This window comes from Pristiophorus japonicus, unplaced genomic scaffold (assembly GCF_044704955.1).
Source record: "Pristiophorus japonicus isolate sPriJap1 unplaced genomic scaffold, sPriJap1.hap1 HAP1_SCAFFOLD_557, whole genome shotgun sequence".
In the NCBI taxonomy this organism is placed as follows: domain Eukaryota; kingdom Metazoa; phylum Chordata; class Chondrichthyes; family Pristiophoridae; genus Pristiophorus; species Pristiophorus japonicus.
Genome location: NW_027254464.1, coordinates 242043 through 266389, shown reverse-complemented (window position 1 = coordinate 266389; position 24347 = coordinate 242043). Strand labels below are relative to the sequence as shown.

The following is a 24347-nucleotide window of genomic DNA, read 5'->3' as shown; positions in this document are numbered from 1 at the left end:
TCTAACCGTGACCTCCCCCCCACACACAATCTAACCGTGACCTCCCCCCACACACAATCTAACCGTGACCCCCCCCCACACACAATCTAACCGTGACCTCCCCCCACACACACAATCTAACCGTGACCCCCCCCACACACACAATCTAACCGTGACCTCCCCCCACACACACAATCTAACCGTGACCTCCCCCACACACAATCTAACCGTGACCTCCCCCCACACACAATCTAACCGTGACCCCCCCCCACACACACACAATCTAACCGTGACCCCCCCCCACACAATCTAACCGTGACCCCCCCCCACACACAATCTAACCGTGACCCCCCCCCACACAATCTAACCGTGACCCCCCCCACACACAATCTAACCGTGACCCCCCACACACACAATCTAACCGTGACCCCCCCACACACACAATCTAACCGTGACCTCCCCCCACACACAATCTAACCGTGACCTCCCCCCACACACAATCTAACCGTGACCCCCCCACACACACAATCTAACCGTGACCCCCCCCCACACACAATCTAACCGTGACCCCCCCCACACACAATCTAACCGTGACCCCCCCACACACACAATCTAACCGTGACCTCCCCCCCACACACAATCTAACCGTGACCTCCCCCACACACACAATCTAACCGTGACCCCCCCACACACAATCTAACCGTGACCCCCCCACACACACAATCTAACCGTGACCTCCCCCCCACACACACAATCTAACCGTGACCCCCCCCACACAATCTAACCGTGACCCCCCCCACACACAATCTAACCGTGACCCCCCCCACACAATCTAACCGTGACCCCCCCCACACACAATCTAACCGTGACCCCCCACACACACAATCTAACCGTGACCCCCCCACACACACAATCTAACCGTGACCTCCCCCCACACACAATCTAACCGTGACCTCCCCCACACACACAATCTAACCGTGACCTCCCCCACACACACACAATCTAACTGTGACCTCCCCCACACACAATCTAACCGTGACCTCCCCCACACACACACAATCTAACTGTGACCTCCCCCCCCACACACAATCTAACCGTGACCCCTCCCCCACACACACAATCTAACCGTGACCCCCCCACACACACAATCTAACCGTGACCTCCCCCACACACACACAATCTAACTGTGACCTCCCCCACACACACAATCTAACCGTGACCTCCCCCACACACACACAACCTAACCGTGACCTCCCCCCACACACAATCTAACCGTGACCCCCCCACACACACAATCTAACCGTGACCTCCCCCCACACACAATCTAACCGTGACCCCCCCACACACACAATCTAACCGTGACCTCCCCCCACACACAATCTAACCGTGACCTCCCCCCACACACAATCTAACCGTGACCCCCCACACACACACAACCTAACCGTGACCTCCCCCCCCACACACAATCTAACCGTGACCTCCCCCCACACTCACAATCTAACCGTGACCCCCCCACACACACAATCTAACCGTGACCTCCCCCCACACTCACAATCTAACCGTGACCCCCCCACACACACAATCTAACCGTGACCTCCCCCCACACACAATCTAACCGTGACCTCCCCCCACACACAATCTAACCGTGACCCCACCACACACACAATCTAACCGTGACCTCCCCCCACACACAATCTAACCGTGACCCCCCACACACAATCTAACCGTGACCCCCCCACACACACAATCTAACCGTGACCTCCCCCCACACACAATCTAACCGTGACCCCCCCACACACACAATCTAACCGTGACCTCCCCCCACACACAATCTAACCGTGACCCCCCCACACACACAATCTAACCGTGACCCCCCACACACAATCTAACCGTGACCCCCCCACACACACAATCTAACCGTGACCTCCCCCCACACACAATCTAACCGTGACCCCCCCACACACACAATCTAACCGTGACCTCCCCCCACACACAATCTAACCGTGACCCCCCCACACACACAATCTAACCGTGACCCCCCCCCCCACACACAATCTAACCGTGACCTCCCCCCCACACACAATCTAACCGTGAACCCCCTCACACACAATCTAACCGTGACCCCCCCCCCATACACAATCTAACTGTGACCTCCCCCACACACAATCTAACCGTGACCTCCCCCCACACACAATCTAACCGTGACCTCCCCCCACACACAATCTAACCGTGACCCCCCCACACACAATCTAACCGTGACACCCCACACACAATCTAACCGTGACCCCCCACACACACAATCTAACCGTGACTCCCCCCACACACAATCTAACCGTGACCCCCCCACACACAATCTAACCGTGACCCCCCACACACAATCTAACCGTGACCTCCCCCCACACACACAATCTAACCGTGACCCCCCCCACACACAATCTAACCGTGACCTCCCCCACACACACAATCTAACCGTGACCCCCCCCACACACACAATCTAACCGTGACCCCCCCCACACACACAATCTAACCGTGACCCCCCCCACACACAATCTAACCGTGACCCCCCCCCACACACACAATCTAACCGTGACCTCCCCCCACACACACAATCTAACCGTGACCTCCCCCCACACACAATCTAACCGTGACCTCCCCCCACACACACAATCTAACCGTGACCCCCCCCACACACACAATCTAACCGTGACCCCCCACACACAATCTAACCGTGACCCCCCCACACACACAATCTAACCGTGACCCCCCCCACACACACAATCTAACCGTGACCCCCCACACACAATCTAACCGTGACCCCCCCACACACAACCTAACCGTGACCTCCCCCCACACACACAATCTAACCGTGACCTCCCCCCACACACACAATCTAACCGTGACCCCCCCCACACACACAATCTAACCGTGACCCCCCACACACAATCTAACCGTGACCCCCCACACACAACCTAACCGTGACCTCCCCCCACACACAGAATCTAACCGTGACCCCCCCCACACACACAATCTAACCGTGACCCCCCCCACACAAACAATCTAACCGTGACCCCCCCCACACACAACCTAACCGTGACCTCCCCCACACACAACCTAACCGTGACCTCCCCCCACACACACAATCTAACCGTGACCCCCCCCACACACACAATCTAACCGTGACCCCCCACACACAATCTAACCGTGACCCCCCACACACAATCTAACCGTGACCCCCCACACACAATCTAACCGTGACCTCCCCCCCCACACACACAATCTAACCGTGACCTCCCCCCACACACAATCTAACCGTGACCTCCCCCCACACACACACAATCTAACCGTGACCCCCCCACACACACAATCTAACCGTGACCCCCCCCACACACAATCTAACCGTGACCCCCCCCACACACACAATCTAACCGTGACCCCCCCCCCCCACACACACAATCTAACCGTGACCCCCCACACACAATCTAACCGTGACCCCCCACACACAATCTAACCGTGACCTCCCCCCACACACAATCTAACCGTGACCTCCCCCCACACACAATCTAACCGTGACCCCCCCACACACACAATCTAACCGTGACTTCCCCCCACACACACAACCTAACCGTGACCCCCCACACACACACAATCTAACCGTGACCTCCCCCCACACACAATCTAACCGTGACCTCCCCCACACACAATCTAACCGTGACCTCCCCCACACACAATCTAACCGTGACCTCCCCCACACACACAATCTAACCGTGACCTCCCCCCCACACACAATCTAACCGTGACCCCCCCACACACAATCTAACCGTGACCTCCCCCCACACACAATCTAACCGTGACCTCCCCCACACACAATCTAACCGTGACCTCCCCCACACACAATCTAACCGTGACCTCCCCCACACACAATCTAACCGTGACCTCCCCCACACACACAATCTAACCGTGACCTCCCCCACACACACAATCTAACCGTGACCTCCCCCCCCACACACAATCTAACCGTGACCCCCCCACACACACAATCTAACCGTGACCTCCCCCCACACACACAATCTAACCGTGACCCCCCCCCCACACACACAATCTAACCGTGACCTCCCCCACACACAATCTAACCGTGACCTCCCCCCACACACACAATCTAACCGTGACCTCCCCCACACACAATCTAACCGTGACCCCCCCCCACACACACAATCTAACCGTGACCCCCCCCACACACACAATCTAACCGTGACCTCCCCCACACACAATCTAACCGTGACCTCCCCCCACACACAATCTAACCGTGACCTCCCCCCACACACAATCTAACCGTGACTTCCCCCCACACACAATCTAACCGTGACCTCCCCCCACACACAATCTAACCGTGACACCCCCCACACACAACCTAACCGTGACTTCCCCCCACACACAATCTAACCGTGACCTCCCCCCACACACAACCTAACCGTGACTTCCCCCCACACACAATCTAACCGTGACCTCCCCCCACACACAACCTAACCGTGACTTCCCCCCACACACAATCTAACCGTGACCCCCCCCCCACACACAATCTAACCGTGACCCCCCCCCCACACACAATCTAACCGTGACCCCCCCCCCACACACAATCTAACCGTGACTTCCCCCCACACACAATCTAACCGTGACCCCCCCCCCACACACAATCTAACCGTGACTTCCCCCCACACACAATCTAACCGTGACCCATCCCCACACACAACCTAACCGTGACCTCCCCCCACACACACAACCTAACCGTGACCTCCCCCCACACACACACAATCTAACCGTGACCCCCCACACACACACAACCTAACCGTGACCCCCCCACACACACAATCTAACCGTGACCCATCCCCACACACAATCTAACCGTGACCCCCCCCCCACACACACAATCTAACCGTGACCCCCCCCACACACAATCTAACCGTGACCTCCCCCCACACACACAACCTAACCGTGACCCATCCCCACACACAATCTAACCGTGACCCCCCCCACACACAATCTAACCGTGACCCCCCCCCACACACACAATCTAACCGTGACCTCCCCCACACACAATCTAACCGTGACCCCCCCCACACACACAATCTAACCGTGACCTCCCCCACACACAATCTAACCGTGACCCGCCCACACACAATCTAACCGTGACCCCCCCCCACACACACAATCTAACCGTGACCCCCCCCACACACACAATCTAACCGTGACCCCCCCCACACACACAATCTAACCGTGACCCCCCCCACACACACAACCTAACCGTGACCCCCCCCACACACACAACCTAACCGTGACCCCCCCACACACAATCTAACCGTGACCCCCCCCACACACACAATCTAACCGTGACCCATCCCCACACACAATCTAACCGTGACCTCCCCCCACACACACAATCTAACCGTGACCCCCCCCACACACACAATCTAACCGTGACCTCCCCCACACACACACAATCTAACCGTGACCTCCCCCACACACACACAATCTAACCGTGACCCCCCCCACACACAATCTAACCGTGACCCCCCCCACACACACAATCTAACCGTGACCCATCCCCACACACAATCTAACCGCGACCTCCCCCCACACACACAATCTAACCGTGACCCATCCCCACACACAATCTAACCGTGACCTCCCCCCACACAATCTAACCGTGACCCCCCCCACACACACAATCTAACCGTGACCCGCCCCCCACACACACAATCTAACCGTGACCCGCCCCCCACACACAAAACCTAATCGTGACCCCCCCACACAAAAGCTAACCGAGACTCCCCCCACACACAACCTAAATGAGACTCCCCCCCCACACACACAACCAAATCGAGACCCCACCCCACATACACACAACCTAACCATGACCCCCACACATACACAGCCTAACCGAGACCCCCCCCACACACACAACCTAACCATGCGCCCCCCACACACACAAAACCTAACTGTGACCCCGCCACAGAACCTAACTGAGACCCCACCACACACAATCTAACTGAGAGCCCCCCCCCACCCCCACACACAACCTGATTGTGACCCCACACCACACAACCTAACTGAAACCCCCCACAACCTAACCGAGACCCCCCCCCCACACACACAACCTAACTGAAACCCCCCCCACACACAACTTAACCGTGACCCCCACCCCAACACACAACCTAACCGTGACCCTCCCCCCCCACACACAATCTAACCGAGACCTTGCAGCAAGATACAATTGCACAAAAACAAACATTTTTTTTTTCAAAAAATATAAAATCGGAGATCCCAGCAAAACAAACGGAGATCATCATCATCATCATCGGCAGTCCCTCAGAATCGAGGAACACTTATTCCACTCTAAAAGTGATTTCTCAGGTGACTGAACAGTCCAGTACGAGAACCACAGACTCTCTCACAGGTGGAACAGGGAGTTGTTGATGTAAAGGGAGGGTGGGACTGGTTTGCCACACGCTCTTTCCACTGCCTGCGCTTGATTTCTGCTTGCTCTCGGCGACGAGACTCGAGGTGCTCAGCGCCCTCCAAGATGCACTTCCTCCAGTTCGGGCGTTCGTTGGCCAGGGACTACCAGATGTCAGAGGGGCTGTTGCATTTTATCAGGGAGGCTTTGAGGGTGTTCTTGTAACATTTCCTCTGTCCACCTTTGGCTCGTTTGCCGTGAAGGAGTTCTGAATAGAGCGCTTGCTTTGGGAGTCTTGTGTCTGGCATGCGAACTATGTGGCCTGCCCAGTGGAGCCGATCGAGTGGGGTCAGTGCTTCGAAGTTGGCCTGATCGACGACGCTAATGTTGGTGCATCTGTCCTCCCAGGGGATTTGTAGGATCTTGCGGAGACATCATTGGTTGTATTTCTCCAGCGATTTGAGGTGTCTATTGTTCATTTTCCATGTCTCTGAGCCATACAGGAGGGCAGGTATTAGTACAACCCTGTAAACCATGAGCTTGGTGGCAGATTTGAGGGTCTGATCTTCAAACACTCTTTTCCTCAGCCACCGCTCCAACCCCGTTAAATAAACAACAGACCCGCTCTCCACAACCAAAAAACTTTAGCAAACCCACCAAATCCGAACCCCCCGCCCTCCCCACCCATGTAACCGAAACTTAATCCACAAATTCACAAATGTTTAAATGAATAAAATGGGAAGACAGACTCAGGGACATGCGGCTCCATGCTGTGACCAATCAGCATTCTGCCCAACAGCAGCAACAAGTCTCCGTTTCCAATAGGCAGGTTCCACAGGATCCTTGAACAGCTTAAACAATAACAATAATTCCCCAATTAATATCGCTAACTTAAAACACCGGTAATAATATTAATACATTCAAAAAATACAATTGGCTTACTTACGTTCCCTAACTCCACAAATATCAATTGAATACAGAGTAAGGAACTAACATCCCACCGAATAACCAATTTTAACTGACAAACCCAACCACCCCCCCTAAAAAATAACCCTTCCTAAACCAACAACCCCTAAAGAGGGACAGTATATAAATACAATCCAATCTTCATCAATGTAATCTCTTGGTTAATCTCAATTTACCATCAATTTAATTATTAATAAAACACTTCCATGAAAGTTCCAAAGGAACATTACCCCACTGTGCCAAACAACAAAGGCCCTAACCCGAGAAATAGTATCCAGAATAAAATTAGAACAAGGTGTCAGTGTCCAGAATGACACACAAAGCCACAGCAGCTCTGATACAGCAAATAATGGACAGGAGCATACCCAAACAACTAAAAAGAGAAAGCTCGAACAGAACGTGTATTACCCATATTAACCCCACCCTAGATTTAATCTATATAGAGAGCATTACATCAGTGTCCAGAACGACACACACACAGCCCAGTGGTCCAGACACAATAAACAGAGGGCATCAGAGAATCCAATTTACCAAAAAAGAAGAAACTAGAACCTAAAGGAACATACTCTTAAACAAAATAATTCAAAATAATGAAAATAACTAAAGTGGATAAATCAAGGAACAAGGGCAAGAAAGGCTGAGTAGTAAACTCCAGAAAGCGTGAGCTGATCAAAAATTGCAGTAAGGAATGCAAAATTCCAAATGGGTGTTACCCCGCTGCCTGAAACACCAACAACAAGCTCAAAAAACACTAACAGTTTTGTCAGGTACAATTGCCCCTTCATAAATCCGTGTTGATTCTGCCCAATCCTGTTATTACTTTCGAAGTGCCCTGTTACCACGTGCTTAATAATCGATTCTAGCATTTTCTCTACCACTGATTTCATGACTACCAGTACTGCACGGCTTAGATACAGAGTAAATCTCACTCCATCCTGTCCCAAACAATACCAGGGTTGATGCAGAGTAAACCACAGTCTACAATATCCCAGGGCATGTACAGCATGGGTTAGATACAGAGTAAAGCTCCCTCTACTCTGCCTCAAATACTCCCAGGGCACGTACAGCACGGGTCAGATACAGAGCAATCCCCACCCACTGACTGCTTAACCAGAAGGCAATGCAGGTCAGCAAGAACAGGGGTGACAGGTGAGCTTGACTTGTTGCGAGTTAAGGCATGGGCAGCCGAGTTTTGGATCAACTCTCGTTTATGTAGGGTAGAATGTGGGAGGAGTGCGTTGGAATAGTCATGTCCAGAGGTAACAAAGGCATGGATGAGGGCTTCAGCAGTGGATGAGCTGAGGCAATAGTGTGGACGGGCGATGTTCCAGAGGTGGAAATAAGCAATCTTAGTTATGCTACAGATATATGGTCACAAACTTATTTCAAGGTCAAGTATAACACCAAGGTTGCGAACAGTCTGGTTCAGCATCAGACAGAAGTTGGGGAGAGTTGGGGAATCAGTGGCTAGGGAACGGAGATTGTGACAATGGCAATTACAAATATTAGAATATTTCACAGGCTATCACATGCAAAATGTGCGGATGAGTTCTTTAAATTAAATCGGTTCCAAAAACGGGTAAACTGATACAGAAATAACGGATTTCAAATGTTATGCAAGACAGTTCAATAAAGGGGTTGTTCAAAGGATTGCAGCTGAGTTTAAAGTGAGACACTGCAGTTAAGCCTACTACAACCACAAGTCATGTACTCAAACGGAACAACTTTGAGGTTTGATATGACAGAAGGCGAACTAGGTGAGAAGTGATATAAGTTAGAGTAAGAAAAAGCCCTAAAATGGAACAGTGGGTAACAGAACATCAACTAGTCTCCTCTGATTATGGAGAAATCAAATATTCGACAAACTGTGTTTGAAACAAAGCTGATTTATTCAATATTTATACCGGATATTAATCTCCAGCCCACATATCTGGGTTATCGAGATCATCAGAAACAAAGTCTTACTGCCAGAATGAACATGGTTCAGTGACCAATGCAATCTAAGTAAATCATGTTCCATTCAATAACATGGACTTCCAATGGCGGTATCTTCACCCAGCATTCCCCGCGGGGAGAATGTGCCTCATCAGACTACAGGAGCTCAGTGCGCAGGCGCGGGTCCTGGCTGGATTTGGAGCATGCGCGCTGCCTGTAATGGCGGAGGAGACACGTTTCAGACAGGCGCCACAGAGTTGCGTTTTTCAGCAGGACGGAGCGGAGTAATAGACCAGCGGGGAGCCGGGGAGACTTAATAAACAACCGATGCTCGCCGCAAACCCGGAATAATAACCGGAATATCGCCGCTTGCAGTTTCGGGGCTTTCTCCCGGTCACAGACACAGCCTAACGGCGGCCATCTTGATGCAGGAAGGCAGATTCAGCGCTCCGTCATCTTGGTTTAGTGAGTAGCAAGGCGCATGCGCGACCATCTTGGTGCAGGAACAAAGTGAGTGATGTCAATGTCTGGAAGAGAACCCAGCCAGAGTCAGCACCTTCAGGGGAGGGAACCAGTGAGTGGAGAACTGAACCCAGCCAGAGTCAGCACCTTCAGGGGAGGGAGGGGAACCAGTGAGTGCAGAACTGAACCTAATTAGAATCAGCACCTTCAGGAGAGGAGAGATCCAAGAACGAGTGAGTGCAGAACCGAACACAGCCGAGCAGAGGGGAGCCAGTGAGTGTGAAACTGAACCCAGCCAGAATCACCACACTCACGGGAGGGGAACATAGAAACATAGAAAATAGGTGCAGGAGCAGGCCATTCAGCCCTTCTAGCTGCACCGCCATTCAATGAGTTCATGGCTGAACATGAAACTTCAGTACCCACTTCCTGCTTTCACGCCATACCCCTTGATCCCCCGAGTAGTAAGGACTTCATCTAACTCCCTTTTGAATATATTTAGTGAATTGGCCTCAACTACTTTCTGTGGTAGAGAATTCCACAGGTTCACCACTCTCTGGGTGAAGAAGTTTCTCCTTATCTCGGTCCTAAATGGCTTACCCCTTATCCTTAGACTGTGACCCCTGGTTCTGGACTTCCCCAACATTGGGAACATTCTTCCTGCATCCAACCTGTCCAAACCCGTCAGAATTTTAAATGTTTCTATGAGGTCCCCTCTCATTCTTCTGAACTCCAGTGAATACAAGCCCAGTTGATCCAGTCTTTCTTGATAGGTCAGTCCCGCCATCCCGGGAATCAGTCTGGTGAAACTTCGCTGCACTCCCTCAATAGCAAGAATGTCCTTCCTCAGGTTAGGAGACCAAAACTGTACACAATACTCCAGGTGTGGCCTCACCAATGCCCTGTACAACTGTAGCAACACCTCCCTTCCCCTGTACTCAAATCCCCTTGCTATGAAGGCCAACATGCCATTTGCTTTCTTAACCGCCTGCTGCACCTGCATGCCAACCTTCAATGACTGATGTACCATGACACCCAGGTCTCTTTGCACCTCCCCTTTTCCTAATCTGTCACCATTCAGATAATAGTCTGTCTCTCTGTTTTTACCACCAAAGTGGATAACCTCACATTTATCCACATTATACTTCATCTGCCATGCATTTTCCCACTCACCTAACCTATCCAAGTCGCTCTGCAGCCTCACAGCATCCTCCTCGCAGCTCACACTGCCACCCAACTTAGTGTCATCCGCAAATTTGGAGATACTACATTTAATCATTAATGTACAGTGTAAACAGCTGGGGCCCCAGCACAGAACCTTGCGGTACCCCACTAATCACTGCCTGCCATTCTGAAAAGTACCCATTTACTCCTACTCTTTGCTTCCTGTCTGACAACCAGTTCTCAATCCATGTCAGCACACTACCCCCAATCCCATGTGCTCTAACTTTGCACATCAATCTCTTGTATGGGACCTTGTCGAACGCCTTCTGAAAGTCCAAATATACCACATCAACTGGTTCTCCCTTATCCACTCTACTGGAAACATCCTCAAAAAATTCCAGAAGGTTTGTCAAGCATGATTTCCCTTTCACAAATCCATACTGACTTGGACCTATCATGTCACCTCTTTCCAAATGCACTGCTATGACATCCTTAATAATTGATTCCATCATTTTACCCACTACCGATGTCAGGCTGACCGGTCTATAATTACCTGTTTTCTCTCTCCCTCCTTTTTTAAAAAGTGGGGTTACATTGGCTACCCTCCACTCGATAGGAACTGATCCAGAGTCAATGGAATGTTGGAAAATGACTGTCAATGCATCCACTATTTCCAAGGCCACCTCCTTAAGTACTCTGGGATGCAGTCCATCAGGCCCTGGGGATTTATCGGCCTTCAATCCCATCAATTTCCCCAACACAATTTCCCGGCTAATAAGGATTTCCCTCAGTTCCTCCTCCTTACTAGACCCCCCGACCCCTTTTATAACCGGAAGGTTGTTTGTGTCCTCCTTCGTGAATACCGAACCAAAGTACTTGTTCAATTGGTCCGCCATTTCTTTGTTCCCCGTTATGACTTCCCCTGATTCTGACTGCAGGGGACCTACGTTTGTTTTTACTAACCTTTTTCTCTTTACATATCTACAGAAAGTTTTGCAATCCGTCTTAATGTTCCCTGCAAGCTTCTGCTCATACTCCATTTTCCCTGCCCTAATCAAACCCTTTGTCCTCCTCTGCTGAGTTCTAAATTTCTCCCAGTCCCCAGGTTCGCTGCTATTTCTGGCCAATTTGTATGCCACTTCCTTGGCTTTAATACTATCCCTGATTTCCCTTGATAGCCACGGTTGAGCCACCTTCCCTTTTTTATTTTTATGCCAGACAGGAATGTACAATTGTTGTAGTTCATCCATGCGGTCTCTAAATGTCTGCCATTGCCCATCCACAGTCAACCCCTTAAGTATCATTCGCCAATCCATCCCAGTCCAATTCACGCCTCATACCTTCAAAGTTACCCTTCTTTAAGTTCTGGACCATGGTCTCTGAATTAACTGTTTCATTCTCCATCCTAATGCAGAATTCCACCATATTATGGTCACTCTTCCCCAAGGGGCCTCGCACAACGAGATTGCTAATTAATCCTCTCTCATTACATAACACCCAGTCTAAGATGGCCTCCCCCCTAGTTGGTTCCTCGACATATTGGTCTAAAAAACCATCCCTTATGCACTCCAGGAAATCCTCCTCCACCGTATTGCTTCCAGTTTGGTTAGCCCAATCTATGTGCATATTAAAGTCACCCATTATAACTGCTGCACCTTTATTGCATGCACCCCTAATTTCCTGTTGATGCCCTCCCCAACATCACTACTACTGTTTGGAGGTCTGTACACAACTCCCACTAACGTTTTTTGCCCTTTGGTGTTCTGCAGCTCTACCCATATAGATTCCACATCATCCAAGCTAATGTCCTTCCTAACTATTGCCTTAATCTCTTCCTTAACCAGCAATGCTACCCCACCTCCTTTTCCTTTTATTCTATCCTTCCTGAATGTTGAATACCCCTGGATGTTGAGTTCCCAGCCCTGATCATCCTGGAGCCAAGTCTCCGTAATCCCAATCACATCATATTTGTTAACATCTATTTGCACAGTTAATTCATCCAGCTTATTGCGGATACTCCTTGCATTAAGACACAAAGCCTTTAGGCTTGTTTTTTTAACACCCTCTGTCCTTTTAGAATTTTGCTGTACAATGGCCCTTTTTGTTCTTTGCCTTGGGTTTCTCTGCCCTCCACTTTTCCTCATTTCGTTTCTTCTTTTGCTTTTGCCTTCTTTTTGTTTCCCTCTATCTCCCTGCATTGGTTCCCATCCCCCTGCCATATTAGTTTAACTCCTCCCCAACAGCACTAGCAAACACTCTCCCGAGGACATTGGTTCCGATTCTGCCCAGGTGCAGACCGTCCGGATTGTACTGGTCCCACCTCCCCCAGAACCGGTTCCAATGCCCCAGGAATTTGAATCCCTCCCTGCTGCACCATTGCTCAATCCACGTATTCATCTGAGCTATCCTGCGATTCCTACTCTGACTAGCACGTGGCACTGGTCGCAATCCCGAGATTACTACTTTTGAGGTCCTACTTTTTAATTTAGCTCCTAGCTCTTTAAATTCATTTCGTAGGACCTCATCCCTTTTTTTTTACCTATGTCGTTGGTACCAACGTGCACCACGACAACTGGCTGTTCTCCCTCCCTTTTTAGAATGTGCTGCACCCGCTCCGAGACATCCTTGACCCTTGTACCAGGGAGGCAACATACCATCCTGGAGTCTCGGTTGCGGCCGCAGAAACGCCTATCTATTCCCCTTATAATTGAATCCCCTATCATTATCGCTCCCCCACTCTTTTTCCTGCCCTCCCGTGCAACAGAGCCAGCCACGGTGCCATGAAATTGGCTGCTGCTGCCCTCTCCTGATGAGTCATCCCCCTCAACAGTACTCAAAGCAGTGTATCTGTTTTGCAGTGGGATGACCACAGGGGACCCCTGCACTACCTTCCTTGCACTACTCTTCCTGCTGGTCTTCCATTCCCTCGCTGGCTGTGGACCCTTCTCCTGCGGTAAGACCAACTCGCTCCACGTGCTACTCACGTCATTCTCAGCATCGTGGATGCTCCAGAGTGAATCCACCCTCAGCTCCAACTCCGCAACGCGGACCGTCAGGAGCCGGAGGTGGATACATTTCCCGCACATGTAGTCGTCAGGGACACTGGTGTTGTCCCTGAGTTCCCACATGGTGCAGGAGGAGCATATCACGTGACCGAGCTGTCCTGCCATGACTTAACCCTTAGATACACTTAAATTGGCGACAACAATGTTAAAAGTTACTGACTAATAAAGAAAAAGAAAAAGAAAAACTACTCACCAATCCGCAGCCAATCACTTACCACGTTGGCTGTGACGTCACCTTTTGATTTCTTTCTACTTCTTTTTTGCCTTCTCTCCCAGCTGGAGCTGCACCGGTACGCCTCTCTGGACTCCCGCCTCTCTCGACGCTCCCCAGACTGCTGAGCCTTTTATAGGCTGCTGCCTCTCTGGACTCCCGCCTCTCTCGACGCTCCCCGGACTGCTGAGCCTTTTATAGGCCGCTGCCTCTCTCGACTCCCGCCTCTCTCGACGCTCCCCGGACTGCTGAGCCTTTTATAGGCTGCTGCCTCTCTCGACTCCTGCCTCTCTCGACGCTCCCCAGACTGCTGAGCCTTTTATAGGCCGCTGCCTCTCTCGACTCCCGCCTCTCTCGACGCTCCCCGGACTGCTGAGCCTTTTATAGGCCGCTGCCTCTCTCGACTCCCGCCTTACAGTGATGAGTTTTGTTATCTCCTTTTACAGCGTATTAGAAGGGGAAACTTTCAGACAGGAAACACAAACCAAACATCGGGTCAAGATCTGATGGAGGCAGTCGATTCATCAGGACCTGAATATCATCGGCCTTTGAAAATGGAAGGAGAAATGTTTGTCTGTTCTGTCTGTTGGAAAAGATTTCAATTATCATCCTGACTGGAAATGTACCGAGACACACACACCCAAGTGAGTGTTCCAGTGCACTGACTGTGGAAAGAGCTCTAACCAGTTACACAGCCTGAAAAAACATCACACCATTCAAAGTGCAAAGAAACTGTAAACGTCTTGTGTGAGTGGGCGAGGCTTCAACTGATTGTCCAACCATGGAGAGTCACAAGGATACCCGCACCACGGAGAAACCGTGGAAATGTGGGGACTGTGGGAAGGTATTCAGATCACCGTCTGAGCTGGAAATTCATCGACGCAGTCACAGTGGGGAGAGGCCATTCACCTGCTCAGAGTGTGGGAAGGGATACACTCAGTCATCCCAACTTGTCGCCCACCGGCGAGTTCACACTGGGGAGAGACCTTTCACCTGCTTTGAGTGTGGGAAGGCATTCAGTGGGTCATCCAGCCTGCTGATGCACCAGCGAGTTCACACCGGGGAGAGGCCATTCACTGCTCTGAGTGTGAAGGGATTCAATGCATCATCCGACCTGCTGAAACACCAGCGAGTTCACACTGGGGAGAGACCATTCACCTGCTCTCAGTGTGGGAAGCGATTCACTGAGCAATCCAACCTGCTGAAACACCAGCGAGTTCACACTGGGGAGAGGCCATTCACCTGCTCCGTGTGTGGGAAACGATTCACTCAGTCATCCATCCTGCTAACACACAGCGAGTTCACACTGGGGAGATGCCGTTCACCTGCTCTGAGTGTGGGAAAGGATTCACTCAGTCATCCACCCTGCTGAGACACCAGCAATTTCACACTGGGGAGAGGCCGTTCACCTGCTCTGAATGTGGGAAGGGATTCACTCAGTCATCCGACTTGCTGACACACCAGCGAGTTCACACTGGGGAGAGGCCGTTCACCTGCTCTGATTGTGGGAAGGGATTCACTCGATCATCCACCCTGTTGACACACCAGCGAGTTCACAAGTGACTGCAGGGGTGGGATTCTGCTGTTGTTGCTGCTTTTAATCACATCCTGACTGAACCATGTTCATTCTGACATTTGGGGTTTATTTATGCTGATGTTAATAACCCTATAACGTGCTGGACTTTAATATTCTAGATAGATTACTGATTGTGTTCTTGGGGCTGCAGTGTCCACTTAAGAAAAGCTGTATGTTATCTTTCCCCTTAATTCAGAAACTCTCAACAGATATTCACTTTGCAATAAAATTATGAATTTTTACTTTAATTCTAAATTGACCTTTGTTACAAAATCTACAATTGTATCAAAGTTTCCACTGAATAAAATCTCCAATTACAAAGAGCTTGCTGACAATTCTTACTGACTTGCACATTACACACAGTGGCCCCTCCATTATCCACCAGAAAGAAGGGGAATGGGAATTGGTGGAGAATCAGTGTCCCCAAATGTAGCCCCTCCCGTCTGGTGTAACAATCCCCTCGGCATGGGAATAGAGACAAATCCAGACCAAAACTGTACACAGTACTCCAGGTGTGGTCTTACCAATACCCTATACAGTTGTAGCAAGACTTCCCTACTTTTATACTCCATCCCCCTTGCAATAAAGGCCAGCATTCCATTTGCCTTCCTGATTACTTGCTGTACTTGCATGCTAACTTTTTGAGTTTAGAAACATAGAAACATAGAAACATAGAAAATAGGTGCAGGAGCAGGCCATTCAGCCCTTCTAGCCTGCACCGCCATTCAATGAGTTCATGGCTGAACATGAAACTTCAGTACCCCCTTCCTGCTTTCTCGCCATAACCCTTGATCCCCCGAGTAGTAAGGACTTCATCTAACTCCCTTTTGAATATATTTAGTGAATTGGCCTCAACTACTTTCTGTGGTAGAGAATTCCACAGGTTCACCACTCTCTGGGTGAAGAAGTTTCTCCTCATCTCGGTCCTAAATGGCTTACCCCTTATCCTCAGACTGTGACCCCTGGTTCTGGACCTCCCCAACATTGGGAACATTCTTTCTGCATCTAACCTGTCTAAACCCGTCAGAATTTTAAACGTTTCTATGAGGTCCCCTCTCATTCTTCTGAACTCCAGTGAATACAAGCCCAATTGATCCAATCTTTCTTGATAGGTCAGTCCCGCCATCCCGGGAATCAGTCTGGTGAACCTTCGCTGCACTCCCTCAATAGCAAGAATGTCCTTCCTCAAGTTAGGAGACCAAAACTGTACACAATACTCCAGGTGTGGCCTCACCAAGGCCCTGTACAACTGTAGCAACACCTCCCTGCCCCTGTATTCAAATCCCCTCGCTATGAAGGCCAACATGCCATTTGCTTTCTTAACCGCCTGCTGTACCTGCATGCCAACCTTCAATGACTGATGTACCATGACACCCAGGTCTCGTTGCACCTTCCCTTTTCCTAATCTGTCACCATTCAGATAATAGTCTGTCTCTCTGTTTTTACCACCAAAGTGGATAACCTCACATTTATCCACATTATACTTCATCTGCCATGCATTTGCCCACTCACCTAACCTATCCAAGTCACTCTGCAGCCTAATAGCATCCTCCTCGCAGCTCACACTGCCACCCAACTTAGTATCATCCGCAAATTTGGAGATACTGCATTTAATCCCCTCGTCTAAATCATTAATGTACAATGTAAACAGCTGGGGCCCCAGCACAGAACCTTGCGGCACTCCACTAGTCACTGCCTGCCATTCTGAAAAGTACCCGTTTACTCCTACTCTTTGCTTCCTGTCTGACAACCAGTTCTCAATCCACGTCAGCACACTACCCCCAATCCCATGTGCTTTAACTTTGCACATTAATCTCTTGTGTGGGACCTTGTCGAAAGCCTTCTGAAAGTCCAAATATACCACATCAACTGGTTCTCCTTTGTCCACTTTACTGGAAACATCCTCAAAAAATTCCAGAAGATTTGTCAAGCATGATTTCCCTTTCACAAATCCATGCTGACTTGGACCTATCATGTCACCATTTTCCAGATGCACTGCTATGACATCCTTAATAATTGATTCCATCATTTTACCCACTACTGAGGTCAGGCTGACCGGTCTATAATTCCCTGTTTTCTCTCTCCCTCCTTTTTTAAAAAGTGGGGTTACATTGGCTACCCTCCACTCCATAGGAACTGATCCAGAGTCAATGGAATGTTGGAAAATGACTGTCAATGCATCCGCTATTTCCAAGGCCACCTCCTTAAGTACTCTAGGATGCAGGCCATCAGGCCCTGGGGATTTATCTGCCTTCAATCCCATCAATTTCCCCAACACAATTTCCCGACTAATAAAGATTTCCCTCAGTTCCTCTTCCTTACTAGACCCTCTGACCCCTTTTATATCCGGAAGGTTGTTTGTATCCTCCTTAGTGAATACCGAACCAAAGTACTTGTTCAATTGATCCGCCATTTCTTTGTTCCCCGTTATGACTTCCCCTGATTCTGACTGCAGGGGACCTACGTTTGTCTTCACCAACCTTTTTCTCTTTACATACCTATAGAAACTTTTGCAATCCGCCTTAATGTTCCCTGCAAGCTTCTTCTCGTACTCCATTTTCCCTGTCCTAATCAAACCCTTTGTCCTCCTCTGCTGAGTTCTAAATTTCTCCCAGTCCCCAGGTTCGCTGCTATTTCTGGCCAATTTGTATGCCACTTCCTTGGCTTTAATACTATCCCTGATTTCCCTAGATAGCCACGGTTGAGCCACCTTCCCCTTTTTATTTTTACGCCAGACAGGAATGTACAATTGTTGTACTTCATCCATGCGGTCTCTAAATGTCTGCCATTGCCCATCCACAGTCAACCCCCTAAGTATCATTCGCCAATCTATCCTAGCCAATTCTCGCCTCATACCTTCAAAGTTACCCTTCTTTAAGTTCTGGACCATGGTCTCTGAATTTACTGTTTCATTCTCCATCCTAATGCAGAATTCCACCATATTATGGTCACTCTTCCCCAAGGGGCCTCGCACAATGAGATTGCTAATTAATCCTCTCTCATTACACAACACCCAGTCTAAGATGGCCTCCCCCCTAGTTGGTTCCTCAACATATTGGTCTAGAAAACCATCCCTTATGCACTCCAGGAAATCCTCCTCCACCGTATTGCTTCCAGTTTGGCTAGCCCAATCTATGTGCATATTAAAGTCACCCATTATAACTGCTACACCTTTATTGCATGCACCCCTAATTTCCTGTTTGATGCCCTCCCCAACATCCCTATTACTGTTTGGAGGTCTGTACACAACTCCTACTAACGTTTTTTGCCCTTTGGTGTTCTGCAGCTCTACCCATATAGATTCCACATCATCCAAGCTAATGTCTTTCCTAACTATTGCATTAATCTCCTCTTTAACCAGCAATGCTACCCCACCTCCTTTTCCTTTTATTCTATCCTTCCTGAATGTTGAATACCCCTGAATGTTGAGTTCCCAGCCCTGATCATCCTGGAGCCACGTCTCCGTAATCCCAATCACATCATATTTCATGTACAAGAACCTCCAGATCCCTCTGTACTACAGCATTTTGTAATTGTCCCCATTTAAATAATTCTTTGCTTTTTTATTTTTCCTACCAAAAGGGATAACCTGACATTTTACCACATTATCGTCCATCTGCCAGATTTTTGCCCACTCACTGAGCCTATCTATGTCACCTTGTAGATTCTTTGCGTCCTCCTCACAACCTATCTTTGTATCATCAGCAAAGTTGACTATGTTACACTCAGCCCCTTCAGCCAAGTTATTTATATTAGTTGTAAATAGTTGAGTCCCCAGCACTGATCCCTGCGGCACCCCACTAGTTAGTTTGCCAAGCTGAAAATGATCCATTTATCCTGACTCTCTGTTAGTTTTCTGTTAGTTTGCCAATCCTCTATCCATGCTGATATATTACCCGCAACCCCGTGAACTCTTAGTTTGTGAAGTAACCTTTTGTGTGGCACCATATGGTATGCTTTCTGGAAATCCAAATATATGACATCAACTGGTTCTCCTTTATCCACTTTGCTTGTTACATCCTCAAATAATTCCAGGAAATTTGTCAAACATGATTTCCCTTTCATGAAACCATGCTGACTCTGCTTGACTGCAATATAATTTCCTAAATGTTCTGCTACTACTTCCTTAATGATAGGCTCCAGTATTTTCTGAATGACAGATGGTAGGCTAACTGGTCTATAGTTTCCTGCTTTCTGTCTCCCTCGTTTCTTAATTAGGGATGTACATTTGCGGTTTTCCAGTCCGCTGGGATCTCTCCAGAATTCAGGTCATTTTGGTACATTACAACCGATGCATCCACTATCTCTGCAGCCACTTCTTTAAAGACCCTAGGATGCATGTCATCATGTCCAGGAGACTTGTCCACCTTTAGTCCCATTAGTTTGATTAGTACTTAATCTCTAGTGACAGTGACTGTTTTAAGTTACCGCCCCCCCCCCGCCCCTTTATTAGCTCCTTGATTATCAACTGTTGGGATGTTTTTAGTATCCTCTACTGTGAAGACCGATACAAAATGTTTGTTCAAAGTCTCTGCCATTTCCGTGTTTCCCATTATTAATTCTCCAGTCTCATCTTCTAAGGGACCAATGTTTATTTTAGCAACTCGTTTCCATTTTATATTCCTGTAGAAGCTCTTACTGTCTGTTTTTATATTTCGTGTTAATTTGCTCCCATCTACTATCTTCTCTGTCTTTATCATTTTTTAAGTCGTCATTTGCTGGTTTCTAAAAATTTCCCAATCCTCTGGCCTTCCACTGTCCTTCGCAACATTGTATGCCTTTTTTCAATTTGACACCATCCTTTACTTCCTTAGTTAGCCAGGGATGGTTCATCCTTCTCTTAGCATCTTTATTTCTCACTTGAATAAATCTTTGCTGAGAGTTATGTAATATCTCCTTAAATGTTTGCCATTGTGTTTCTACAGTCTTACTCTTGAACATATTTTCCCAATCCACTTGGTGTCAGTGACAAGTGTCGATTTATATCACATGGGAGGAGATTGGTGTCAGTGACTGTGGGATTGGTTCAACCTTCTTTGACCTGACCAAGGCCTTTGACACTGTTAAACGTGAGGGATTATGGAGTGTAATCTTCACATTCAGCTGTCCATATGCCCAATAGGACACTCCCAAAGCAAGCGCTCGACTCGGAGCTTCGACACGGCAGGGACAATGGGTGGGCGGGGCTTCAGGATGTCTGTCAGTTTGATTGGACACATGTTTGTGCCCAGGTCAGTGGCCCCTGAAAGGGAACCCTGTGCTGATTGTTGTCTGATGTCCCTGGGTCAACCTGGGCTCACCCTATTGGGTCAACCCGGGCTCACCCTATTGGGTCAACCCGGGCTCACCCTATTGGGTCAACCCGGGCTCACCCTATTGGGTCAACCCGGGCTCACCCTATTGGGTCAACCCGGGCTCACCCTATTGGGTCAACCCGGGCTCACCCTATTGGGCTAGCCTGGTCTCACCCTATTGGGTCAGCCCGAGCTCACCCTATTGGGCCAGCCCGAGCTCACCCTATTGGGCCAGCCCGGGCTCACCCTATTGGGCCAGTCCGGGCTCACCCTATTGGGCCAGTCCGGGCTCACCCTATTGGGCCAGCACAAAAGGCCCATTATCCAGCAGAGAAAATTAGCAGCTCATTGATTTTGTTGTCACTCTGCGCACAGTGGATGCAGAACTGAACCCAACCTTGTAAACTGGAAATGCATTGTCACAATCACACTGGGGAGAGGCTGTTCACCTGCTCTGAGTGTGAAATGGGATTCATGACATCATCTGAGAATTCCTCATCGGCGCCAAACCCCGGAGCCGGCGCCTCACAACTTGAGCTGCCTCGGGGAAATCCCCTCCGTGCCTTTCAGTTCCGCGCGGAGGGGTTTCCTGTACGGGCTGCTCCTGCACACCCTCAACTTTGCCATCCTCGCCGGCCGTCCGGACACGCCATGGCATACCATCTTGCCGTCCGGAGGAGGCGGGGGTCCCCGATGGAGGGCACTCTACGCAGGGGTCCTCCCACTATTCATCGGGGACTTGGCCTGGAGGGTGATGCACGGAGCAGTGCCGTGCAACAAATTTTTAAGCCGGTTCACGGACTCCCAGGCCGCCTGCAATTTCTGCGGTCTGGAGGAGTCCGTGTTCCATGTTTTTATTGAGTGCACAAGGTTGCAGCCCCTGTTCCATTATTTGAAGGGGCTGCTCCTGAAATTCTGGCTGCACTTTAGTCCCACTCTCCTGATCTTTGGGCACCCTGTGCGGAGGGGAGCGGGTGGGTCCGAAGGCCTCCTCGTAGGACTGCTCCTGGGCACGGCCAAGGGTGCCATCAGCCGGTCCAGGCAGCGGGCGGTCAAGGGGGTCGTTCAACCTGACTGCCTGCCTCTCTTCCGCTCTTACATCCGGTCCAGGGTGTCCTTGGAGATGGAGCACGCGGTGTCCACCGGTACGCTCGTGGCCTTCCGCGAGAGGTGGGCACCGGAGGGACTGGAGTGCATCATCACGCCCGGCAACCAAATTTTAATTTGATTTTACGTTTTAAAGTTTAATTTGTTTTAATTGCCGGTGCTTTTAGTGTCCCCTTCCCTTTTATAGGGGGCACTGGAAAAATGTGATTTTAGCGCCCAAAAAAAAAATCACAAAAAAAATGAAAAACACAAAAAAAAAAAACAAAAAAAGGAAAAAAGGGCCTTGTAAATGTCTGGCGTGTCACCCAGGTCGGGTGGCACGGTTTAATGTTTTATGTTTTCGCAGGTGAACTCCAAAAAGAGTTTCATGACATCATCTGAGAATTCCTCATCGGCGCCAAACCCCGGAACCTCCCTCGGGGGCCGGCGCCTCACAACTTGAGCCGCCTCGGGGAAATCCCCTCCGTGCCTTTCAGTTCTGCGCGGAGGGGTTTCCTGTACGGGCTGCTCCTGCACACCCTCAACTTTGCCATCCTCGCCGGCCGTCCGGACACGCCATGGCGTACCATCTTGCCGTCCGGAGGAGGCGGAGGTCCCCGATGGAGGGCACTCTATGCAGGGGTCCTCCCACTATTCATCGGGGACTTGGCCTGGAGGGTGGTGCACGGAGCAGTGCCGTGCAACAAATTTTTAAGCCGGTTCACGGACTCCCAGGCTGCCTGCAATTTCTGCGGTCTGGAGGAGTCCGTGTTCCATGTTTTTATTGAGTGCACGAGGTTGCAGCCCCTGTTCCATTATTTGAAGGGGCTGCTCCTGAAATTCTGGCTGCACTTCAGTCCCACTCTCCTGATCTTTGGGCACCCTGTGCGGAGGGGAGCGGGTAGGTCCGAAGGCCTCTTCGTAGGACTGCTCCTGGGCACGGCCAAGGGTGCCATCAGCCGGTCCAGGCAGCGGGCGGTCGTTCAACCTGACTGCCTGCCTCTCTTCCGCTCTTACATCCGGTCCAGGGTGTCCTTGGAGATGGAGCACGCGGTGTCCACCGGTACGCTCGCGGCCTTCCGCGAGAGGTGGGCACCGGAGGGACTGGAGTGCATGATCACGCCCGGCAACCAAATTTTAATTTGATTTTACGTTTTTAAGTTTAATTTGTTTTAATTGCCGGTGCTTTTAGTGTCCCCCTTCCCTTTTATAGGGGGCACTGTGGAAAATTGTGATTTTAGTGCCCAAAAAAAAAAAAAAAAAAAAAGAAAAACACAAAAAAAAAAACAAAGGGGGGAAAAAAAAAAGGGCCTTGTAAATGTCTGGAGTGTCACCCAGGTCGGGTGGCACCGTTTAATGTTTTATGTTTTGCAGGTGAACTCCAAAAAGAGTTTCATGACATCATCTGACCTGCTGAGACACCAGCGAGTTCACATGTGACTGCAGGGATTGGATTATTCTGTTATTGCTGCTGTTAATCACATCTTAACTGAATCATGTTCATTCTGTCAGTTGGGGATTGTTTCTGCTGATGTTAATAACCCCTATAACTGGGCTGGATTTTAATATTTTGTTTTTCAAATAACAGAGTGTGTCGATATTTGATGAATCCAAAATAAGAGACTAATTGACATCCTGTTGCTGACTGCTCCATTTTGGGCCTTTTCTCCTTTCTAACTCTGGATTATTTTAGTTCTTATACCTTCGGTTACTCTCAGGGGCAAGTCCCAGTTTCCCATACCTTCCAGAGTTGATCTAGCCTTGGTATCCAGGGAAGGTGTTGATAACACGCCCAGGATCACTAAACATAAAACCCAGTCTGTTAATCACCTTCAGATACTGGACTTAGCGTGTGCCCCACAGTATCTCTCTCACCTTCGATATGTGAATGGAGCATCACGCCTGCAAATCTGGTTTCAATTTGTATTTGAATCCACTCAGCAAACATATTTTTAAAAAGATGCACATGTAAACCAATCACATCAAATAATTGGCAAAGATTTCGAGTCAACAAGATCAATAAGTAAACACGTCACGGCCCAATAAACCAGCTCTATATTCACAGGAGAAAGTCTGTTATCTAACTCCTCGAATGTCAGTTGGTGAGATGAGCGACTGAATCACTTTCCATGTACAACACCATCCATTCCCACTGTGC

At 49.6% G+C, this 24347-nt stretch overlaps 1 protein-coding gene and 1 pseudogene across 1 annotated transcript in view; one reads left to right on the top strand and one right to left on the bottom strand.

Moving 5' to 3' along the window:
- LOC139254513 (zinc finger protein 585A-like) overlaps positions 1-24347 on the bottom strand; it is a 101984-nt gene that overhangs the window by 50834 nt on the left and 26803 nt on the right. The gene's annotated exons all lie outside the window — the stretch shown is intronic.
- Positions 1-24347, top strand: part of LOC139254511 (zinc finger protein 850-like) — a 73137-nt pseudogene that overhangs the window by 39011 nt on the left and 9779 nt on the right.